Raw genomic sequence first — 24,677 nt, forward strand, 5'->3', positions numbered from 1 at the left:
GGGGATGCTAAATGCTCCGAGGTCAGATCCAGGAAGGTGTAAGCTTCTTGCCCTGGAGACAATATGCTCAGAGAGAGGAGGCATGCTCCCCCAGAGTCCTGACTAGCTTTATATGAAGTAGTTCCAGAGCATCCCGGCATCCCCTTCCACACCGTGCGCTTCCCGCAACGAGTCTGCATAGGCACTGACATTCCCTTCAGCCCCACCTCTGGTCTCTGTCTCTTTTCCATGCAAGGAGGCTACCTGATCTCTTTGTTCTCCAACACCTTCAGTTTGCACCTTGCAGGGGAGGGGCTCAGACCATCAGTTGCCACGAGACAGGGTGTTGGCCATTCTCTGTGCAGACAGCATCACACTGGCCCTCTAGGGCTCTGCAACAATCACACACCCTTATCCCGCCACCTCGATCCTTAAGAAATGCATAGGGGAAACTGAAGCACCCACACAGTCTTCAGAGAAAACATTAAAAACAGTCCCATTTAGGAACACCTGTATACAGCCAATTATATACTTTAAAGGGTGTAAAGCAATCAAGTATTATGCTAAACACGATCATACCTCAAACTGACTGCCAAATTAAAGTTGCATGTTTTTCCCCTCAGGTGAGGGCTCTGGGGTGGAGCTGAGGTTCACAGTGCAGGAGGGGTTCACAGAGCTGTGGCTCCAGCTTGGGATGCTGGGGGTGCAGGCTCTGGGGTGGGGTGGGGTGGGGATGAGGAGCTTGGGATGCAGACAGGCTGCCCCAGGGCTAGGGCCAGAGGACTCCCCCATCCCCTTCCCACCAGCAGCAGCGAACTTCAGCGGAGTGACCCCTTCTCTCCCCCCCCCCCCCCCGCCCCGGCAGCACACTCACTCTGCACCACCATCACTGCACGTACTCCTAGGGCCCCTCTCAGGCCCAGGAAGCCCCCTGACCTCCCCTATGGTGGGTACTGGGGGGTGGGGAGAGTGCTGCTATCATGTGTGGCCTCCACTGCTGCTGCCCCTCACCGTAGCGTCATTGGGGATGGGGCATGGGGCTGCCCCTTGCCCAGCATAGGGCAGGAGTGCTGGCTGCGGGGGGGAGGGAAGGGTGTCACAAAATTCACCCAAGCCCCAGCTGCTCAGGTCCAGGAAGCCCTCCTGTCTCCCCTGTGGTGGGTGGGTGGGTGCTGGGGGGGAGGGGACTGCCATCACATGTGGCTTCCTTCCTCCCCTGCTGCAGCCTGCTGCCCCTCACCGTAGCCTCATGGGGGATGGGGCTGCCCTTTGCCCAGTGTGGGGCAGGAGTGGTGGCTGGTGGGGTGGATCACAGGGTCAAACACTCACTGAAGCACCAGCAGCTGCTCAGGTGAGTGAGTGACGTCTACCGCCAGAAGCTCCCTCGGGGTTTCCTCCTGGTGGGTGCTGGGGGACGGGAGGACTGCCAAGCACATGTGTGCCGCCTCCTCCCCGCTCCTAAGGTGGAGCAGCTGCTGGCAGCGCAAACAGCCTAGGGAGAGCCATGCGCCGCTTTCAGTCAGGCAGGGATGCTCTGGGGCTTGGGGGGAGGGGGGAGGGATGCTGCGGGGGGGACGACGACGCTCTGGGGGTCAGAGGGATGGGGGGCAGGCAGGGGCTAGGGGCCACTCCAGGCAGGGCCGGGGGAGAGACCTAGCTCCAAACGTTGGTGGAGCAGGGCCCCCGGCCTTGAATATTCCTGGAGCCCAGGCACCACAGGCCCATACAACTCACTGCCCCTGCCTGGCGGCTCTGGTCAGTACTGCTGACCCGGTCATGGGGGAGGGATAGCTCAGTGGTTTGAGCATTGGCCTGCTAAACCCAGGGTTGTGAGTTCAATCCTTGAGGGGGCCATTTAGGGATCTGGGACAAACATTGGGGACTGGTCCTGCTTTGAGCAAGGGGTTGGACTAGATGACCTCCTGAGGTCCCTTCCAACTTTGATATTCTTTGATTCTATGATTAAAAGTCTGGTTGGTGGCGTAGCAGGACTAAGGCTGGCTCCCTGCGGCTCTCGGAAGCAGCAACATGTCCCCCCTCTGGCTCCTAGGTGTAGAAGTAGCCAGGGGGCTCCGGGCACTGCCCTCTCCCCAACTGCCAGCTCCGCAGCTCCCATTGTCTGGGAACTGCAGCAAATGGGAGCTGTGGGGGCGGCACCTGTAGATGGGGCAGCATGCAGAGTCGCCTGGCTGCACCTCTGCATAGGAGCCGGAGAAGGGATATGCCGCTGCTTCTGGGAGTCTCCACCCCTCATCCCCTCCTGTATCCCAACCCCCTCCCCCAGCCCTGATCTCCCCTCCCATCCTCTGAACCCCCCAGCCGGCAGCCAGGTACTCCCAGCCGGCTGAACCCCCCAGCACACTCACTCTGCACCATCGTCACTGCATGTACTCCTAGGGCCCCTCTCAGGTCCAGGAAGCCCCCTGACCTCCCCTATGGTGGGTACCGGGGGGTGGAGAGAGCGCTGCCATCATGTGTGGCCTCCACTGCTGCTGCCCCTCACCGTAGCGTCACTGGGGATGGGGCATGGAGCTGCCCCTTGCCCAGCATGGGGCAGGAGTGCTGGCCGGGAGTACCCTCCTGCACCCCAGGTCCCTCATCCCCAGCCCCACCCCAAAGCCCGCACACCCAGCAGGAGCCTTCACACCACCCTGCTCCCCAACACCCTTTCCCAAACCCCTCAGCCCCAGTCCGGAGCCCCCTCCTGCACCCCAAATCCCAGAGCCCACACCCACACCTCCTACGCCAGCCTTGATCCCCATCCTGCCCTCCAAACCCCTTGGCCCCAGCCCAGAGCCCCCACACCCCATAGCCCCCTGCCCCAGCCCGGAGCCCCCTCATACTCCCCTCATTTCTGGCCTTACCCCGGAACCTGCATCCCCAACTGGAGCCGTCAACCCCTCCCGCACCCCAATCCCCTGAGGCAGCTCGGTGAAAATGAGCGAGTGAGTAAAGGTTGGGGGGAGAGTGAGTGACAGAGGGAGGGGCCTTGGAGAGGGGTGGGGCAGGGTGTGGGACAATGGTGTTTGGTTTTGTGCAAGTAGAAAGTTGGTAACCCTAATAGTACCTTTCAGTGCTTTAGATGAGTGGATAAGTATTACACCATACTGCCACTGTGCCTCAATTCGAACCTGAAGAGACCGCTCCAGCTAGTGCACGAAGGGTAATCTCCCTTCCCATTTAATGCAACTTCCAACAAGGAGACTAACATTAGCATCAGCTACAATGAAAACACCTGTCTACTAAGACTTGGACTGAGGCAACCCAACTCATTTCATACAAGTCACTGATCTGTAATTAGATAAATATTGTTCCCTCTGACTTGGGTTGGATTCAAATATAATGGTTAAAGACTCCACATACCTTTACCAAGTCACAAAACAGACATTTGGCTAAATAGTTACAAAAATTAGTTTGTCTGTATATTTCCCTGTGAATCAATCACACATGCTGTACTCCTCCAAACTCATTTCTTTCAATTAGCTTTTCATTACTAAATCTCTGATGCCGGTTCCTCCTGGTCCTGAATCCGTCATACACCCACCATGGTCTGTTGTCTGCAGTTAGTATGCCAAATTCTTCTGCATTTGTGGGTGTGTCCCTCATTCTGTATGGGTAGTTTCTATATAAACTGGGTACGCTGGGTTTATGCCAGGATCACTCCACTTAATGGAGTTAGCCTGGTGTCAACAGTGCAACTGTGTGGAGAGTCAAGTCCAGTATGTACTTTGCAAAATATTCTGCTCTATTAACATGGAAGATATGTAGGCACATGGTAGATTTTGCTTCCTGGGTATTTGCCACTTGCAATATTTCATATATATTTACAAGGGAAACATGTACTTTTCAGTTTAATTGGCACTATAGCTAGTGAATTTTCATAAATAACTTGCTGGAATTATTCATAAATAAATTGATGGAATTTAGCAGTCACATCACCTACATTTAACGGCACAAACAGGATCGAAGCAAAGGAAATTCCACTGCAGACAGTCCCAAAATTGTCAGAGAGCAAGCGGTCGAGTGTAGTGGCATGCTCCTCTGTACAAAAACAATGTGTGGTTAAAAAGTGTGCAGTGATGGTTGGGTGAGTGAGGGGAGGGGTGGTTTCCAAGAGTAAACTTAAACAGAGTCCTGTTATGTGATAGTTCACCCTCCTCAGAATGGTATGCATATGTGTGTATAAATTGGATATATAGAAATTATGGATCAGGTATATATGGGAAGTCACAATCAGCTTTCTTCTAAAGTGAAAGTGGAGCCCAAGAAGTAGCACCCCACCCCTTCAGATAACATCTTTACCTCTGACTCTTGGAACATCTGTATAGTTGGAGAGCTCAATGTCCACATGGATTCCTACACAAGCATATAAGCACATTGTCTGTGGGGTTATCATCTCTAGAATAATTCCCCTCCAGGAAAATAGTATTATCAAGGTATAAATTGACAAGCTTATGTAACTTACTTGTAAATAAGTGTTACAGGTCCTCCTCTCTACCAATCCACAGAGGGCATGAATCTTTCAGAGCCAGCATGAGAGTTTCCCTCTTTATCTCAAGCTATAGCAGTTTACGCTTTTATTTCTGGCAGTTTCTGATTCAATCCCCAGGTGTTAGCCAACATGGTGATTGTCACAAAAGTGTGGGTTTGTCTGGGATTTGAATTGCTGTGGGGCTCAGATGATCAGGACAAGCTTTCTTTGATCAGAGGAAATATGTAACCTACAGGTAAGTGTGTGTTACAGGTCCCCCTCTGTGCCCCGTCCACAGAGAATAATAGTCTGTTGTAGCTATAGCTAGAGACCTATAGGTCAGGAAGCAGCAGCTCTCGCCTTTACACCGTAGGTCTGGAGGTCTCCAATTCAGTTGCCCCATGTGTTGGCCAAGATGGCAGCCGTCACACTTAGGCTTCATAGGTTCTTATTCTTCCAGCTAACTGAATACAGCCTGGTTTTATTTCCCATGGGAGTTAAAAAAACTAAGTGATCAATGAGGTTTGAATAACTATATTCAGGGGGATGTGTGTGTGTATAAATGCATACTTATTTAGAAATATGTATAAATATGAATCTGGGATTTCTAATGCCTTAATGTTTATGCACAATGTATGTAAAATATGTATTTGCAATACATATTTATACCAAAAAGTGCAAACTGAAATTGAGATAATTTAAAGCTGTCTTGTTTCGTCTAGAAGTATTTATACCATCATTAACAGATTTATTGATCACTTATTTGGCCAAGTATGGTTCTAGTCAGCTGCCATGCTCACTGTGACTGTGTCGGATCTCATAAAAAGATAAGTAGAGTTGAAAAGATTCCCACAGAAAAGCTCAGTTGGTGCAGGAAATATTTGTATGCAGTGGCATTGTAGCCATTTTGGCCCCAGGATATGAGAGAGACAAGGTGGGTGAGGTAATATCTTTTATTGGAAAAACTTCTGTTGGTGAGAGAGACAAGCTTTCGAGCTGCACAGAGCTTTATGTTAGATCTGTGAAAGGTTCTTAGAGTGTTACAGCTAAGGGCAAGTCAACCTAAGTTACATCGATGTACAGCAGTGATTAAATTGCTTTTGTATGTCCACACTATGCTCCTTGTGTTGGCAGTGTGCATCTTCCCTACCAACGCTTGCACTGATGCAGAGATCAGTGCACCGTGGGTAGCTATCCCACTGTGCAACTTGCCATCATATAGCCCCGGGTGTTTTGGGTAGGGTTTTCATTGCCTCATGGGGTCAAATGAGTCATGCAGGGGTGACTGGGAACACAGTTTCAACTTCCCATGAGGCAGTTTTCTTCATCCTTTAATTTTATCTGCATTCTGTAATGTTCCGCGCCTCTTTTCAAAAGCCCTGCAAACCCGTGCATCCTCCATCTCTGCGAGAAGCATGGATCCTGCACAGCTCTGCATTGTTGTAATGAGTGTTGAGAGCACAATATGCCTGATCCTGTAGTATTTGTAAAGCTGCCAGAGGAGCCGTGGGGAACATGATGGTTGCTTGAAGGCTAGCTTGCTGTGGGACATACAAAGAAACAATTCAAGGTGGTTGTTGGCAGCTGTGGATGGTTCTGGGCCTGAGAAATGAGCATTGACTGGTGGGATCACGTCGTTATGCAGGTATGGGATGATGAGCAGTGGCTGCAGAACTTCGGATGCACAAGGCCACATTCCTGGATGCAAAGCCCTATTTTGGCACCAGACCACCTTGCCACAGAGTACATTAACAGAAAGGGCTACTTTTCTATGGTATTGGTAAATCACCATTGATGTTTTACTGACATCAACGCAGGATGGTCAAGGAAGGTGCATGACGTACACATCTTTAAGAACACAGGCCTATTCAGAATGCTGCAAGTAGGATTTTCTTTCCAGACCAGAGGATTACTGTTGGGAATGTTGGAGAGCCAACCTACCCCTTAGTCCTGTGGCTCATGAAGCAGTACACGGGCCACCTCGACAGAACCATCCTAGTATGCAGGACTGTTCCAGTGGTTTCAACAAAGTCTTGTTCAGTGTAAAATTATTATGGGTGAGGATGAAATGGATTAGTTTGGCAATGTTTGGAGTATCTTAGGGTTGTCCATTATCTTGTAAATATTTGAGACAGGCAGCAATGCCATCTTTGTGAGGCATGCTGGTAACCAGATAGGTGATATCTTGAATGAACTCATACAGAAGAATGATAAAAAGATAAAAACACCATAATCACCTCTGGATGAACACTTTTTTTCAAAAAACAATCACTCTATATCTGACCTCTGGGTCCTCTTCCTCAAAGGAAACCTGCACAAGCCTTTCAAAAGACAAGCCTGGGAGTTTAAATTCATAACTTTACTAGATACTAAAAATCATGGACTGAATAAAGGTGGATTTATGGCTTATTACAACTTAACCCCAAACCCCCAGTTTTTTCCCCTCATTTCCCACCTATGACTGAAGAGGTGGTAATGGGCCACTTCACCTTGAATAAAAAGAAAAGGAGTACTTGTGGCACCTTAGAGACTAACCGATTTATTTGAGCATAAGCTTTCGTGAGCTACAGCTCACTTCATTGGATGCATACTGTGGAAACTGCAGAAGACATTATATACACAAAAAGAAAAGGAGTACTTGTGGCACCTTAGAGACTAACCAATTTATTTGAGCATGAGCTTTCGTGAGCTACAGCTCACTTCACGAAAGCTCATGCTCAAATAAATTGGTTAGTCTCTAAGGTGCCACAAGTACTCCTTTTCTTTTTGCGAATACAGACTAACACGGCTGTTCCTCTGAAACCTGTCATTATATACACAGAGACCATGAAACAATACCTCCTCCCACCCCACTCTCCTGCTGGTAAAAGCTTATCTAAAGTGATCACTCTCCTTACAATGTGTATGATAATCAAGTTGGGCCGTTTCCAGCACAAATCCAGGTTTTCTCACCCTCCCTCCTCCTCCCCCCCACAAACTCACTCTCCTGCTGGTAATAGCCCATCCAAAGTGACCACTCTCTTTACAATGTGTATGATAATCAAGGTGAGCACCTTGATTATCATACACATTGTAAAGAGAGGTTTCAGAGTAACAGCCGTGTTAGTCTGTCTTTGCAAAAAGAAAAGGAGTACTTGTGGCACCTTAGAGACTAACCAGTTTATTTGAGCATGAGCTTTCGTGAGCTACAGCATCCGATGAAGTGAGTTGTAGCTCACAAAAGCTCATGCTCAAATAAATTGGTTAGTCTCTAAGGTGCCACAAGTACTCCTTTTCTTATTGTAAAGAGAGTGGTCACTTTGGATGGGCTATTACCAGCAGGAGAGTGAGTTTTTTGGGGGGGTGGGGGGGCGGAGGGTGAGAAAACCTGGATTTGTGCTGGAAACGGCCCAACTTGATTATCATACACATTGTAAGGAGAGTGATCACTTTAGATAAGCTATTACCAGCAGGAGAGTGGGGTGGGAGGAGGTATTGTTTCATGGTCTCTGTGTATATAATGTCTTCTGCAGTTTCCACAGTATGCATCCGATGAAGTGAGCTGTAGCTCACGAAAGCTTATGCTCAAATAAATTGGTTAGTCTCTAAGGTGCCACAAGTACTCCTTTTCTTTTTGCGAATACAGGCTAACATGGCTGTTACTCTGAAACCTTTCACCTTGAATGGTTACTTGAAATATGCGTTAACTGCTCACTCTAAACAATTGTATTTAGCTGTAACACTGTGAGTACATTTCCCAGACCTACAGAGGAGCTCTGTTTAAGCTCGAAAGCTTGTCTCTTTCACCAGCAGAAGTTAGTCCAATAAAAGATATTACCTCATCCACCTTGTGTCTCTCATATCCTGGGATGATCACAGCTTAACAACACTGCACACATGATTCAGTAGGTGGCAGTCTGCTCTTCAAGTCAATGCAGAACCAAATTTCTTCAGGATGGAGGGAATATAAAACTATTTACCTCCCTGCTAATAATAAAACATTTCATGATGCTTTTCTCAAGAGGTAGGGGCCAGTAGCCTTAGTAAGCTGGCCAAATAGCTGCTTTCAACTACCTGAAAGAGGGTTCCAAAGAGGATGGCTCTAGACTGTTCTCAGTGGTAGCAGATGACAGAACAAGGAGTAATGGTCTCAAGTTGCGGTGGGGGAGATCTAGGTTGGATATTAGGAAAATCTTTTTCACTAGGAGGGTGGTGAAGCACTGGAATGCATTACCTAGGGAAGTGGTGGAATCTCCTTCTTATGAGGTTTTTAAGGTCAGGCTTGACAAAGCCCTGGCTGGGATGATTTAGTTGGGGATTGGTCCTGCTTTGAGCAGGGGGTTGGACTAGATGACCTCCTGAGGTCCCTTCCAACCCTGATATTCTATGATTCTATGAAACGATAATTGGATCATTCTGTTTGCCTCTATAAATGTCCTTATAATTCTGGTTGGCTAACACATTTTCCACTTTCTGTCCTGAACTCGTGTATAGTATTTCTGCAATTAATGATTAGTGATTCCTGTATCTGTAGTTTTTTCACTTTGTCAAGTTCCCTGTTGTCTTCAGTTGAAAGTTGTTACACTTGTGTCTGATCCTGCATCCAATAAAGTCATGGAAACCCCCCCATTGGATTAAATAACAATGGACTGTATTGTGGGTATTTTTGTTTTTATTTTGTTTTTTAAATTTATCTTTAATGTGGAAGATTTGTAAAATCCTATTGTATTCTTATCTGAATATACAAAATGAAGAATGAGTACATTGTAAACTTTACAATTGTCATAGTCTGCTGACCCTTTATGTCAATTAAAACACAGATCTGAGAAATGATATTATCTGGGAATTATATTATTATATATACAGTGGGTTCTAGTGTGTGCATATAAGAACTGCTAGTTTGACTCTGTTTTATAACCTGTGCTTCAGTTTAAAGGGGCTGTCCTCTTTCCAGTATGTCCACGCATTACTCTCATTAGTGTTAATGGCAATTATGAATGTATGTCAAAAGGACCTGAGCCTGATTTTGCATTTCTTCCATCTGTAAAACTCCTGTGGACTTCACTGGCAGTTTATGGATGTGGAAGTGCTGCAATATCAGGTGGATGCATGAGACTTGTTTGTATCAGGTTTCAGAGTAACAGCCGTGTTAGTCTGTATTCGCAAAAAGAAAAGGAGTACTTGTGGCACCTTAGAGACTAACCAATTTATTTGAGCATAAGCTTTTGTGAGCTACAGCTCGTCCGATGAAGTGAGCTGTAGCTCACGAAAGCCTATGCTCAAATAAATTGGTTAGTCTCTAAGGTGCCACAAGTACTCCTTTTCTTTTTGTTTGTATCAGTTAGTTAAACCACTTTGTAAGCTGTCCATCTTCTTCTCATAAATGGAAAGCTGTCCAAGACACAACCAGTTTTGCTTAAGTGAAATGTGTGACAAATTCCATAGCTTGCTTCTAAATTATATTTGATACGTGATGTATACATGTTGGCAGGACAATGTTCTTTTATTTTATTTGGTCAGGAAAAGATCCTTTTGTGACAATCCAAGGAATAGAGCTTTCTGATTAAATCTCTCTTCTCTATCTAGAGAGTTTAGAAATATTGTCATTATCAAAAACATTTTTGTGGCATGTCTTTTATGTTAGTGTAAATAAAATGTGTCATACTGCAAATCTTTAAGCATAAGATTATTTGAAAATCTGTGGTTTTGACATGGTAAATTAACATCACAGAAGAGTTATCTGTATATTTAAAAGCAACCGCAGTAGGATATTTGGCAACCAGAGATGACTTTAGAAGAATATTGGGAATGAGTTGGATTTTTTTTTTCAGATTTGTGTATGACTGAAGAATGATAACTATAGAAGGCACTTTTGTAGTTTAGAAAGGGTTAAGGAATGCCAAGCCCAGCCTCCCTCGCTTGCCTGGGTGTAAACAGAGGAGCCTCAGCCTATCATGTCTGATTGCTGTTATGTGCTTGAGGAGAAAGCCAGACTCTGTAACATGATACATTATATAGACTGATTCAACTTGGAAACGCCGTGATCTGCGCTTCACATCCAGACAGAAGGAGGAATCACCACGGAAAGGTGGGTGACTGAAAACCAACCCTTTTGACCTTACAGCTGAGCCAGGATAAAGTGTGATTTTTCAGATTGAGTGAAGTCAGTCAAATATATTTAGATGAATCATTTATACAGAATAGATATGTATGGAGTCTTATTTGTATGCTTTTGTATGGTATGGTATTGAAATGGGAGGAGGCTCAGTTTCTCTTTGAATCCGTGCAGAGGCAATATTAGCATTTGAAATGAGGTGGCTTTTTAACCCCTGAGGCACCAAATTGAGGATTTAGATTAGGCAATGGCTTAACTTTAGAGATCGTTCTAAATACCAGATACTTCTGCAAGTGGCTGCTATGTAACAGAATTTTTTTCTTGCTCTGTGTGTGTGTGTGTGTGTGTGTGTCTATATATATATATATATATATATATATATATAAATTAAAAGGTAATATATGCATTCTGAAGAGAATGTGAACTTTTATATTTCTCTACATTTTATGACTGCATTTCAGTGTATTTAATTTTATTAGAAATAGTTTTTGCATAATTTATAGTTGAGATAGCTAAGATTCTGTATATAGTTCTGCTTTATAAGCCTTTCTGTTTCTACACTGATTACTTTAAGAAAAAAAGTATAAAATACTTCTAATCATAAAAGCACCTTTCCCTGAGAATACAATACCTAGTGTATAATTTTGTCAGAACATTGTTTCTAGAACAAAGTCTGTGAGGAATAATTTAACTTAATAACAGAGCAAATAATGCACATTAAACTGTGGAAAAGCAGTCTCGGTTGATTTAGAGAGAAATGTAATATTTTTACTTTAAAATGTAAGTGAGATTTGAGATTTTTGTAAGTACCTTCAATAAAGCAGAGATCTGTTATGGAAATATGGTACTGCTGTGAACAGCCACAATTTTTGCTGCCTTTCAGTTATAGTATTAGCTATTTCTCTTCTGTGTACCTAATGAATGATATGTACAGAATACATGGCTATGCCACAAAGTGATTTTGTATTCCTAAAGCCTAATATAATCAAATTAATTGCCTAAAGATGGTATAGTTGAAGATCTGATCCCTTTCCACTGAAGTGGAAATACTTTCAGTAATTGAAAGCAGATTCATGTCTGGAGTTGTACAAGCCAGCGTTTTCATTTTTAAAATAAACCTTTTGTTCTCCAACTTTAAATGTTTGAGGGAGCTATCCAGAGATCTCTGTTTGCTGTTTGTTTGTTAGAGTAGCCTTTAAGAAGGGATTAAAAAATTCTAAGAAAGGTATGTCATAAATCCAGCTTACTTACAATTATTTTGTTTATTTCAATGTATGGACATAATATTTTAGCCTTTGTATTCTTTATATTTTAGTTTTCCTGTTAGACCCCATGAAATTGTATTTGAACTGTATCTGTATACTGAACATTGATTTTTTAAGCCCTCTTAACTAGCATTCATAATTGTTAATAGATTTACTGAACTTCAGAAATTTTTGGCTTATCCCATTTGCTACTTCTGATAAGACAGTTTGACTATTAAACAAAACCCCCTAAACTTTGAGGGTTTGAAGGGATGCTGATCTACTTCAGCAAACAAACCTGACACTTTGGAGTGATCCCTGCTCTTTGCTAACTTTGTTTCTGTTTTCTGGGCATGACTGTAAAAAGCTTTAAGAATCCTTGCAGACATTTCAGCATTAGAAAGATAAATTTAGGATATGAACTCTCAAGCCCTTCAGACAAAGACTGAGCTGCTCTCAGTCTGTTAGCAGCTTTGAAGATAGAGAACAATAGAGTGGAAGAAGGGAATCAATCACCTTCCCTCATCAGGCCTTGTAATCTACAGAATAAATTGACTAAAATTAGGTGGAAAAAGTTACCAAAGATGGCAAGAGGCCACTATCCAACAGTAAGTGTGTAAACTGCATAAGAGATTTGTGAAATTGGTTTCCTGATGTTGTGTCAGCGTTGTCTTGTGATTTTTACGGGCTATCATTAAGATGTGAATGAGTAAATTTGCATATTTGTACTAATTTTTTCTTAAAACTATTTGGTGGGCCATATCATTTAGTTATTGCATGGTTTTCTTCTCTCTCCTTGATAGTTAAATAATTTAATATCTCCTAAATAAGTACAAATAAAGGGAATAACATTCTAATACAAATTAGCTTAACCTTCTTCTGTGGAATTAATGTTAAAAAAAATCAAGAAAAACTTCAGCTTCTGGTTGAAATGTGACTACATTTTTGATAAATTTGTACCATTTTTCTGTGTAATGAGTGGCACAGCACAATCATCTCTTACAAGGACTTACAGAAAAGCTACATTGCAATTTATTGCAAAAACTTGTCTAAACATTTAAACATGTTTTTGAGTTCTTGATTTACTGTTAAGAGTTTTTACGTCCTTAACTTTTTTTACAGAGCACTGAGGGCACGTGATCTGAAGTAATACATTCCATTTAGTATGGAATGCATTTCTTTCAGAAGGAAGAAAAGTGGCATAGTGGTAGCTGTCTAAATACAGTGATTTTGATTATTAATGCTCTGAGGCAGATTAAAATGCTGTATTCCAGGTATTCATTCCTTTTAAAGGTCCACAAGAAAATTTTTGCTAAGCACTCATCATCACTCTTGCAAGTAACAAAAAAGACCCAGATTTAAGTACCTGTTCTAAACTGTATTCTTTCATGTGTTAAAGTGTATTTCAAAAGATTTAACAAGACTCATGCAATTAGTGAGAAAGGTCTGTTTTCAGCTCTGATCAGCAATTAAGGGATCAGGCTTCTGAATTTCACATCTTTATTTTGATAACTTGTTTTGCGTCTCAGTTCATTCTTTGAACTAAACAAGGGTGAATAAAGATGTTTAACAAGTAACTTTACTAAAAATAAAGTATTAATGCTAAATACACAGAAAATGATACCCGGCTTTAATTTATTCTGAACTACAGTTTTTGTCCTAACTTCCCACCCACCCCCATCTGTGAAGATTTAATTGCAGAATATTCCGTTATAAATACTATTACAATCACATATGGAGAAAGTTCATAGGACTTTTCTTAGGAATAATTATATATAAATTAAATTACAGTAGCACTGTGGACACTATGTATTTAGATGTATGTTAGGGATCCTGTGAACTTTAAAGTTCCCTCAACTGCCACTGACTTCACTGAGAGTTGGGGGTGCTCAAACCTTTCACGATTGGGCCCTAGAAGTTCTTTGCACAAAATAGACAATTAGGATGAAACATTGTAATAGTATATTATGAATATTTACACACTTTTAAAACTAAATTATTTAATTTTGTTTCTATTCTACACTCATTAAATGTAAACAGATGTACTAAAAATACACCCATGCTCTTTTAGAAAATTTTCTGTGTAATGATTGAATAGGTTGCAGAGACATTTTATAAATGATACACAAACAAGAAGAGAGATTGTTTTTTAATAAATTCTGTCCAGAATTGTAAATGCAATACTACAGCATAGACTTAATGTTCATTAGAAGCAACACTAACCTCTCTAGCCCTCTTCAGGGACTATCTATAGCAAATGTTTAGATAAACTTGTAACTATTGTTTTTATGTTCATGTTTAAACCATTACTGAGGGGATGCCTGATGAGCCAGTTCTTTCAAAATGTTTTTGATAGCAGCCACCCGCTACCCCAAATAGTCATAGGTATAGGCTGTTCAATATCCCAGGGGGTATATATTGAAATGGGGGGTCATAACTTCAATCCAGTTTATGGAAATAAGGGTAGTTATGGTCTGTTGATGTGTTCAGAAGATCAAAAGCCTTTAAGCAGAGAAATCAGATGAATCATTACAAGATTTAAGTATTTTACTATATGTATATGTAAAATACTTTAAGTATTTTACTAATATCTAAATGATCTTTTTGTTTATAATATGTAAAATGTCTTCATGATGTAATATTACAGTTTTAAAAATTGTAAATAACACATGTTCCCTTCATCCCAAAATTTAAGGTTAGTGAAGATTTAAAAAAAGGAAAGGAGTACTTGTGGCACCTTAGAGACTAACCAATTTATTTGAGCATAAGCTTTCGTGAGCTACAGCTCATATTTAAAGTAGAACAGGTTCAAAGTTATAGTAGTTGGACTTAATAACAAAGAGTTTTTGACAAGAAATTTCACAGGATAACTGAACTTTTACAAAACAATTCATTATTTGATCATTCAAAAAACAAAGGTCAGCAGAAATAAGCAAAAGTCATGATGATTGTAATTTGTGAAGATCTGAATAGGGATTAAATTTAAATATATTTAACATGCTGCTTAATTGTTTTAAGCTTAATCTATTTTCAATAGCTAAAGGACAACTATCTTGGTAATGGCAATATAATTGTACTAGCTTTACCTTTCTGATAAGGAACTTTTTCTGCCTGTTTCCAGCTCATGCAGAAGATGCAAGCTTAATAATGGAAAGAATGTTTTGATGCCTCGGAGGCCCAGGTTACCTAATAAAAAGGGCTTATGTGTTCCACTCTAGCTGGAAATAACATTCCTGATTTGGCATGTTCCTCCATTCTCACTGGCCAGTTTCAGTGGTCTTTAGTTATAGTCTGATTACTGTGCTTGTTCATAGGAAAAAGCAGCAGGATCTTATAGACTGGTTTAAGACACTAGAGTTTATGAATGAAAATTAAAGAAAACGCAAGCATAATTGTACATAAAAAGTATTTGGGTGTTTTTTAATATCATACAAAAGTATTTTTTAAAATATTTAGTTTAAGTTCTAAAACCATTCTACCTGCCTAATTTTATTTTTATTAAAGTAGTTCGATTTGCATCTCAAGTACAGTATTTACTGACCATGAAAATAGAAATAGATTTTTTCTCAATACGAAAATGAATTCTTAATGTTCAACCACAATTACTAAATTAAATTAAATAAATTAAATTTAAAAATAATTTTAACTGCTTATGAAATGTTCAAATCTGCAGACATTTCAATCAGCATTGTTAATGTTAATTTTTGCAGAAGATATTTTCCTCTTCAGTCATAAATGTTGTCCAAGGAAAAACTGTCTAGGGAGCTGTCAAAAGTAGTCTGGAACACTTTTTATGCTTTTTCTTTTAAATGAAACAAAATTGCCTTATATAGCATTGTTAACCTTTTATAATTATTTAACTGTTATTTCATTTTACCCCCTGCTTAAATGTTGTACGTTAGTGCAATAGACACCTGGCTGTGCTCTTAAAAGTTTATTTGTCTTTCAATTCCTGTGATAGTAGGGGGCAGTACATCTCCTTAATTATCTTTGTTCAGGGAAATGCTGAAAGGCCAGGGTAGTTAAACAAGGCCATTTGGATTTGTGATAAGGTCGAAGTCAGATGCAAGGAAAGTGGTTAAATGCATTATCATCTTATTGAGTACATCATCAGTAAAGTGACCTTGATGGAGGTGGAAAAAGCTATTTGGCTATTTTATGACAGCCACCTCTCTGCCTGCTTTATCACTGCCAGAGAATACTTCGTATAGCTTTATCATATTCTCCTTTTTTTGTTTTGAAACCTGATTTCCTTTGATTGTAGATAATCCGTGATAGGCTGAACATTGAAATGGACTTTACTGATGATGGTAGATTTTAGTACTTAAGGGTTTTTCCCATAACTTGATAGATATGGAAATGTTCCTTCATTAAATATTAAGGTAACCTGGCTCGCTGACCATTCTGTATTTGCTTTTAAGGATCTTTTAATGATGATGATTAGTTTCTATGTGAGGGAACTGCTATTCTGCTACTTTTCAAATTGTTTTAAAGCTATTAAGGGGAAAGGGTTGCTAACTTCAGTTTGAGCAGCAGGGATAGTGTTTGTTTTAACAAGTGCGTAAGTATGTTTATTTGAAGGTTATTCAAGTCATACTGGTTCTCTGGCTGTTCTAGTTTCGGTGAACCCTTTAAGGGGGAGAAACAAAAACTTTAGTGAAACAAAACCTAACACTAAATTCTTAAACTAGTATTTTCTGCTTTGGGAGCTGGTCCTGCAAGTTGCTGAATGCCCCCTGTAAACACACTCTGCTCCCAGTAGCTACAGAGGGAATTTTATGGTGCACTTCACCTTGCAGGACTGGACACTTTGAATGTTTGGACAATTATTCAAAGATTTAATCAGACAGATCACAAGAACCAATCTTTTTTTGAAACTGCCATTATTTCACTCAGATGTGTCATCCTGGTTTTGCTAAGCATCATGGCACTCTATGATGGATTGTGGGGGAAAAAATAATATATTTTGAAATACTAGCTTTAAAAAGACTCCTGCAGTAGTAGTAATTTTTGCAGGGACCTTTTGCAAAGGCGTCAGAATAGTGATCAAAGAGACTTTAAAATAGTTGCAAAAATTACATGATGCAGATCACACCAAGAAAACTGCATCCATTTTACAGCACCTGAAGGTATAGATTAATTGGTTGCAATTGACAGAAGACAATCAAAAATTAAGAGGCTGGAGGGAATGATGTATAAGAAAAGATTAAAAGAATATAGGTAGCCTGGCCAAATGAAACTAAGCAGGAATAAGACAACAGTCTACAGTTTTAAAGAATATGTAGACTAAAATGGTATATTAGCAATAATATAATGAAATTGAGGAAAGAAAACTATAGGCTGAATAGCAGGAGTCATTTTGTAACAGTAACCGCATTGAAGCTATGGAAAAATCTTCCAATGGAATTGATAGAAGTCCCATTGCTTGAGACATTTACAATTACTGCCTGTCCTGGCCAGAGAACGGAGCATGACCAACTCAGACTTTCACATCTCTGACTTCTACTATTCCATGAAATGTAGGCTTTTTTGAAGATCAGTTCCATGGTGTGGCTGGCAGTGGTACAGACAAAAAGGTGAGCTCCCTCTCAAGAGAGCAGTTTCAAGGAGGAGGACTACCAGATGGAGATAGGTCTTGTTCTCTCTTCTTACCCAACAAACTCTCTTCTCCTGCATTCTTCCATCAGGTTTCATAGATTCCAAGTTCAGAAGGGACTATTGTGGTAATCTAGTCTGACCTTCTGTACAACACAGGTCATAGAACTTCTCAAAAGCAATTCCTGTTAAAACTAGAGCATATCTTTTTAAAACCTTTTGTCTGTCCCCTGTCATTCATGTACCCCCAGAAGAGGGGCTTTTCTTCTCCCCACCTAAAGAAGTCACGATGAGGCTTCTCTCTATTTACTTTATCTCTTGCTCAGTCCTGTCCTGGAACTTCTCTTCTGCCATATGTGGCAGAAGGACCTGTATGTCTCTCCACATTCCTCTCTGGACAAGTAGAGACTGATTGTGAAACCGTGGCTCTGTCTTCTTCCTCTTCCAAACCCACTACTTCACCAGAGAATCCCAAGAGGATCTTCTTAGACAAATGGTTCTGTCTGGTGACTTTTATCACATTGATTCTCAAAAATTCCCCCACTGAGCTAAGGATACCCAACAAGGTGATGGTCCTTATGGTGGAGAGGCTTTCACTATTCATCAATAAGTGGACCAAGATCACCTTTGTCATCTGAGTCCTCTCCAGAGTCAAGGAGGAATACTACATAAAATTCTTCTTTCTTCCCCTGTCTTCATCTGTGTCTATCCATTATTCCTCTCCCTCTGTCTCTTTAATTTGTGCTCTGTTACCTAACAGACATCACTCTTATTCCAACAAATCAATTGTAGTTAAAATATTTTATAGTTATAAACACATGTTGTCTGTGAAGTATCCTAGACCTGAAATGGCTGCATTGCTATGCAAAATGGGGGAAATTCAAAGTGGATTCCCTTTGGTCAACAGTAGCGCTATTGCCTCTGTGGACTTCATGTTCCAATTGTGTAGTCCCACAAAGTTCCTCAGGTTCACGACCAACCATCTACATTTTCAGTATTGGGCCCATCTCTTTGGTCAAGTATCTCTATCAATGACCACCACAATGATTATGATTGTAATTGCAGCAGCCCTTTGTCAGGACAGGACATGCGTGATTGCTTACCCAGACTACATCCAGAAAAATTATCAAGCTGCTGCAACTATTTCATATTCTGGGAATCATTGAGAATGGAGACAAGGGTCCTCTGACGCTCTCATAACAGATGCTCATTGATCTTGTTGTCCAAAATTGGCCAAAAACCCCCATCGTTTGCAGACCTGCTCTGGTAGTCCCAAGACCTCAACCTTTCATTTCCGAAAGGAACTGATCTTCTCCAGCAGGGTCTTGTCCTGCAACCTTCACCTCCTCCTCAGCTCTAAGGCTTGATTCATAACTAAAGAAACTGGCCTTTTACGACAAAGTCCTAACCATTCTCCCTCATTTGTATACAATAGGTTTGGTCCTTTCTCTCCACTTGATGCATATCTGTCTGTCTACGAAAAAAGTATCCCTCCCAGTCATCTTTCATTTCCTCCAGGCCTGTTTTGATAAGAGTCTAGCAACTGACTACCTCTGGGTTCAGGCCTTCAGTCTTTAATTTCCTACAGGGTCAGAGAAATAGAGTTTCTCAACAAGTCTCACCTCTGTGTTTAGATTTTGCAAAGCTTTAGGTTACCCAAGGCTTCATGCTAGGTCTCTTGGCTGTCTTTGGAGTTTCAGTTTTGTGTTTAAAAATGTTTTATGTTTAAATCCCTTTGAACCCCTGAAAATTGTGCCTCTTTTTATTCTCTCCTGGAAGGTTTCCTTTTCTGGTGGTTATCAGCTCTGTCCACAGAATGGGGGAAGTAGCTGCACTTTCTTGTGACCCATCTTACTTATTTTTTCAGAAAGAAAGTGAATGGTCCTTCTAAAAATTAATGTCAGACTTGTGCCTCACTAAGAAGATTTCTGTCTGTAGCTTCTGTCCCTATCCCAAGGCAAGAAAGAGATTCTAAGGCAGTCCTTATACATCTATAGAGCTATTGAAATTGATCTTCTACGCCAAGGAATTTAAGAAACCCTGTTCCCTCTTCATCTTACTTGAAGTCCTCAAGAGCCTCAGTACTTCAGCATCCTAACCCTAATCTTTTCCTCCAGACAGTCTCATGCCCTTTCTGGCTCACTATATTATGGCAGTTGGTGCCTCCTGGGTAGCAAAGGAGGAAGTCTTAGAGAGTGAGTTGTGTTGGGTTGCCATTTACCACTCTGTGGACACCTTCTTCAAGCGCTCCTACCTGGATTTGGTCTCACTGGCTGATGTAGCATTTGGATGGTACTTCCAGCTGTGTTTCCTCAGCAACCCTGGACTGCAGTTCTCAGAGAAAAGGATCTGTTACTTATTCACTGGTTGTTTTTGGTTTTTTTTGTCTCTCACTGGCTTACATTCCCTCCTCAGCCCAGCTGTGAGCTTTTCTTGTGTAGCTTTGGGCTACCACTGGTTAGTTCCATTCATCTGCAGCTGTAGCAATCACACCATGTGAAAAAAATGTCAAACCTGTTAATAGTTTTTCATGTGGTGAGCATTGTTTCAGATATCCGCTCAAACCCTCTATCAGGCTTGGGCTAGGTGACTATACTTAGGAAGTTAGGTCAGACTAACCTGTGACATCATTAGAAGTCCTCAACTCTGCCAGCCCTGATCTTACAAGTGAGTGGAGTGTGAGGGGACATGCCCCGATCCCACTGACAGGCTAATGAGCATTCCAGCTCTCAGGCAGCACCAGTTAGACTCACCTGCAGAACATGCTTGGAGAAGGGGATCTTAAAAAGGGGTAGCTGGCTACTACAAAAAGGGGGGACTTTCCCCAGGAGGAGAGGCTGCTAGGGATCATGACTGAGCTCCAGTAGCAAGGGGAGCCCAGCCCGGGGTAGTGGTTGGCATTTCCTTCCTCTCCCGCCTAGTTTGGGCACAGACTAACACTGCAAGACATATGGGTGTGGGGGCGCTGAAAGGCTGCTCCCAGTCAACAACTGGTGGCAAGACCTGGGAATGCCGCCAGGAGCTAGAGGTTACTGGACTCAAAAGGGACCCCGGGCGTGAATTGAACTCACTGAGAGCAGTGAGATTACCCAGGGGCAAGAGATTGAAAGAAACTATAGCCAAGTCCGGGCTGTGGGTTGGCTGACTACATGGAGCTGGACTCTGCCTGCCCTGATGGGCAAAGGATGTGAGCATGAAGCCCTACACCTGATACAATGCTTTAAGACAGAAACAGATTTTTGAGAGGGGGTTTCCATGGAGATGGACCCTGAGAACTGTAGTGCAGACCAGGGCCAAATGTCCTTGGAGCTTTCCTCTCACTGCCTGATTTCTTTTTAACCAACCAGTAGTGGTCACTTTTACTGGACTCTTGAGACGTGACTATCAGTGGAGTCTGATAGCTGAAGAATACATGGCCCATTGCATTCTGATGGGGAATTCATTACTGCCATAATTCTTCCAGCCTCAGCTTCTACAGCTACATTCTCAGTTTTGGGTGTCAGCAAAACTAGGATTTCAGTTCCTGCTTCCTTCTCAGATGGTTCTTAAACCTGAAAAGCCATTTTCACTTAAAAAGATGGATAATGCATAGTGCTTGACCTACTTGAGCAACAAAATGTACAATTCTCTCATATCTACTAATTATTACCAATTCACATATCCAAATAATGACCCTTTTAATTGAAATGGAAATATAGCCCATGAAACAGTTAAAATAAATTATTGTAATCTGTATTAAAGTAATTTGTATTAAGATAAGCTTGAGTTATTAAATGAAGATTATTATTAAAAACTGAACTGAATATTATCAGTATCTTTTTTGTCACACATGGATGTGTGTTCACATGTGGAATGTGAGTAATCCATTCATTAGTTTATAGAACCAAAATTCTTCAGGAAATGTCACAAATCAACATACCATAATGAATGCTAGATATTGCATTTGGATATCTGATTTAGCTTAAAGATGTGTACATGTTCCCATTTGGCTACAACTCTGAGAAGGCTGAAATCACAAATAATTCCTTTCAAAAGTGAATTATAACTGATGCTTACTAAATTGGCTCAAGATCTGCCTGTGTCAGACAAGTGGCCGACGGAGTATTTTGTTTTTGAGCAAACCACAAACCTTTTTGGAGATCTACTTTCACAGTGTTTAAAGAGAATGAAGTATATATAAATGTGAAGGTCCATGTTTTACAGAATGACAGAGTATTAACAGATACTGGCTTGGAGGTGGGGCCTCAAGGCCTGAAGAGCTGCAGCTGCGCCATGGTAAGAGCCACGTGGGGAGCTGTGAACCCTCCATGTGCCCTGAGTGCGGGAGGGGGGGGGGAAAGGATGGGGAGATGGGCTGGTGGCTGCTCTCTGGGCCCCCCGCATCCTGGGCAGGTATAGGGTCTACAGCTCCCCACAACTCCCTGGGGCTCCAGCTTCTGCCTGGTCGGGGGCAGGGCCTGAGGGAAGAGAAGGTGCAGGGAGCCGAGCCTAAGGGGAAAAGTGGATAGGTTAGGCCCATCCACTTTCAAAAGTGGAAGGGCTGTAGCACCTTGCCTCCACCCCCCTACCTCCACAGTTCCAGTGCCTGTGATTGACACAATACTGCTATTTTGGAAATAGTGTCTTTTTTGTGTGGGAAAAATAGTGCAGTTGATCCAGTGCTTCTGTCCATATAGGGTGGGAATTTAAAATGTGGTTATCATGTTAAAACTTTCTTTGACTTCAGTGAGAAGAGAATCAGGCCAATGCTGAACACTTATGAAAATCACACACTAAAATTCTTGGAATAACGTAAATCTTTCTCTGTAAAGTCCCACTGAGATTAATTGAATTTTGTACAGCATCCATGGTATAGTTGATGAAATAAATAAAGAAAAGTAGCTACACTATTCCACATGCTGTACTTGAGAGCATTTATGTTCTTTACTAATACATTGTGTATATACTATTAATTGATTTAAAGATTCATGGATTATAAGGCCAGAAGAGACCATTTTGATCATCTAGGCTGACCTCCTGTATAACACAGGCTATAGGATTTCCCTGAATTAATTCTTGTTTGAACGAGAGCACGTCTCTTAGAAAAACATTCAGTCTCGATTTTAAAATTTCCAATGATGGAGAATCCACCACAACCATTGGTCAGTTGTTCCAATGGTTAATTACTCTCATTGTTAAGACTTCACACCTTATTTCTAGACTGAATTTGTCTAGTTTCAGCTTGTAGCCATTGAATCTTTTTATACCTTTGTCCTGCTACATTGAAAATCCCTCTACTACCAAACTTCTGTTTCCTGTGTAGGTACTTACAGACTGCGATCAAGTCACCCCTTTACCTTCTTTTTGATTGGTATGGTAAATAGAGTGAGCTCCTTCAGTCTATCACTATAAGGCATGCTTTTCAATCCTTTAATTGTTCTGGTGACTATTCTCTGAATCCTCTCCAGTTTATCTACAACTAGGGTGACCAGAAGTCCCTATTTTATCAGGACAGTCCCTATTTTAGGGAACTTGTCCCACATCCCGACCTTACGGTGGTCAGGACTCCCTTTGTCCCGATATTGGGACCGTCTGGATCGTGGCACCGCAGCTGCGGTGCCACTGCTCACTGCTTCCTGGGGCAGCTGCCAGCACCCGCCCGCCGGCAGGAGTGCCACGTGCTGCAGGGGCGGGGCTTGCAGGCGCTGGGGGCGGGCAGAGAGCCCTCCTGCCCCCACACCCGACCCAACCTGTGACCCTAGGAGCCAGAGGGACCTGCCTGCCGGATGCTTCCCAGGACGGGAGCTGCCCCAGATAAGCAGTGCCGGGACTCCCCACCTCGCCCTCTGGCAGGTCCCTCTGGCTCTTTGGGGGGGGGCGGTCTGCATGCTGCCGGCACCTGCAAGCCCTGCTCCTCAGCTCCGGCAGCTCCCATTTTCCTGGCCACTGGGAGCTATGGAGCTTGCGCTTGTGGCGGGCACAGCTCATGGAGAGTCTGGAGACTTCCCTCGCTGCTCTCACCCTAGGAGCCAGAGACCTCCCAGCAGGGCTGGTGAGTGCAGCCAGGGCAGGGTGTGATGGTGAGTGTCTGGGAGGTGTGTGGGGAGTGCTGGGCTGTGAGGGTGTGGGGGGCACTGGGCAGTGGGGGAGGTTTGTGGGTTTTGGGGTTCTAGACAGTGCGAGCCTGTGGGGGGGGGTTGGGAAGTGGGGGAGATCTGTGTGTGTCAGGCACTGGGCAGTGGGGGTCTGTGTGGGACATTGTGTAGTTGTGGGGTGGGGCTGTGGGGAAGGGCACTGGGAGGGAGGAGGGGAGGAAGGGGAAATCTGTGTGTATTGGGAAACTATCGAGTGGGGGGTTCTGTGTGGGGTGCTGGGCAGCTGTGGTGGGGCTGTGGGCAGGGGGGCGCTGGGCGGGGTGTGTGTGTGCACAACACTATGCATTTGTGGTGGAAGGGTTGTAGGGGGGCTCTGGGCATAGTGGATCCAGGGGGTGCTGGGCAAGGGAGCTGTGTGACGCAGCATGGGCCCACCCCCAACAGGAAGGGAATGCTGGTAGCACAGGGCCAGGCACAGCACAGCTCCGGTCAGGGTTGTGCACCTGTGTCTGTCTGTCTCTTTCCCCTTCTCCCCCTCTCGCTCAATGTGTCCTGATGTTTCACTCTTGCAATCCGGTCACCCTATCTACAACTTTCTTGAATTGTGGACAACAGAACTGGATGTGGTATTCAAGTGGCAGTTGCACCAGTGCCAAATACCAAGTAATATAACCTCCCTACTCCAACCTGATATTCCCCTCTTTATATATCATTAGCCTATTTGGTGACAGCATTGCACTCGGACTGATGTTCAGCTGATTATCCATCATAATCCTGAAGTCTTCCTTAGAGTTACTGCTTTTCTGTCTTGTAAATATGGCCAATGTTTTTTGTTCCTAGATTATGGCTTTACATTTGGCCTTATTAAAGCACATATTGCTTGTGCACTAGCTAACAGAGTGATCTGAATCACTTGGTATCAGTGACGTGTCCTCTTTATTATTAACCAGTCCCCCCAGTTTTAGTGTCATCTGCAAACTTGATCAGTAATGATTTTATATTTTCTTCCAGGTCATTGATAAAAATGTTGAGTAGCATAGGGCGAACAACCGATCCTTGCAGGATCCTACAAGATGCAGGGTGAAATCCTAAACCTATTGAAGTCAAAGAGGGATTTTTTTATTTCAGTGGGGTCAGGATTTCATCTTTAGTATTTTGCTTACATTAAAACATACACATTTTATTATGTTACATAGATAGACATATTTATATATGTGTGT

General features: G+C 42.6%; 1 protein-coding gene across 23 annotated transcripts in view; it reads left to right on the forward strand.

The window, feature by feature from the left end:
- The window catches only part of TENM3 (teneurin transmembrane protein 3), a 2,191,633-nt gene that overhangs the window by 1,815,468 nt on the left and 351,488 nt on the right, over positions 1–24,677 (forward strand). The window contains exon 1 of one of the 23 annotated variants that reach the window (XM_073341724.1): positions 10,474–10,517. The exons of the other annotated variants lie outside the window; for them this stretch is intronic. The gene's annotated coding sequence lies outside the window, so the exon portion shown is untranslated. Of the gene's footprint in view, positions 1–10,473; positions 10,518–24,677 lie in introns of those variants that run through there. 23 annotated transcript variants of the gene reach the window in all.

The sequence above is a fragment of the Lepidochelys kempii genome, chromosome 4 (assembly GCF_965140285.1).
Source record: "Lepidochelys kempii isolate rLepKem1 chromosome 4, rLepKem1.hap1, whole genome shotgun sequence".
Lineage (NCBI taxonomy): Eukaryota > Metazoa > Chordata > Testudines > Cheloniidae > Lepidochelys > Lepidochelys kempii.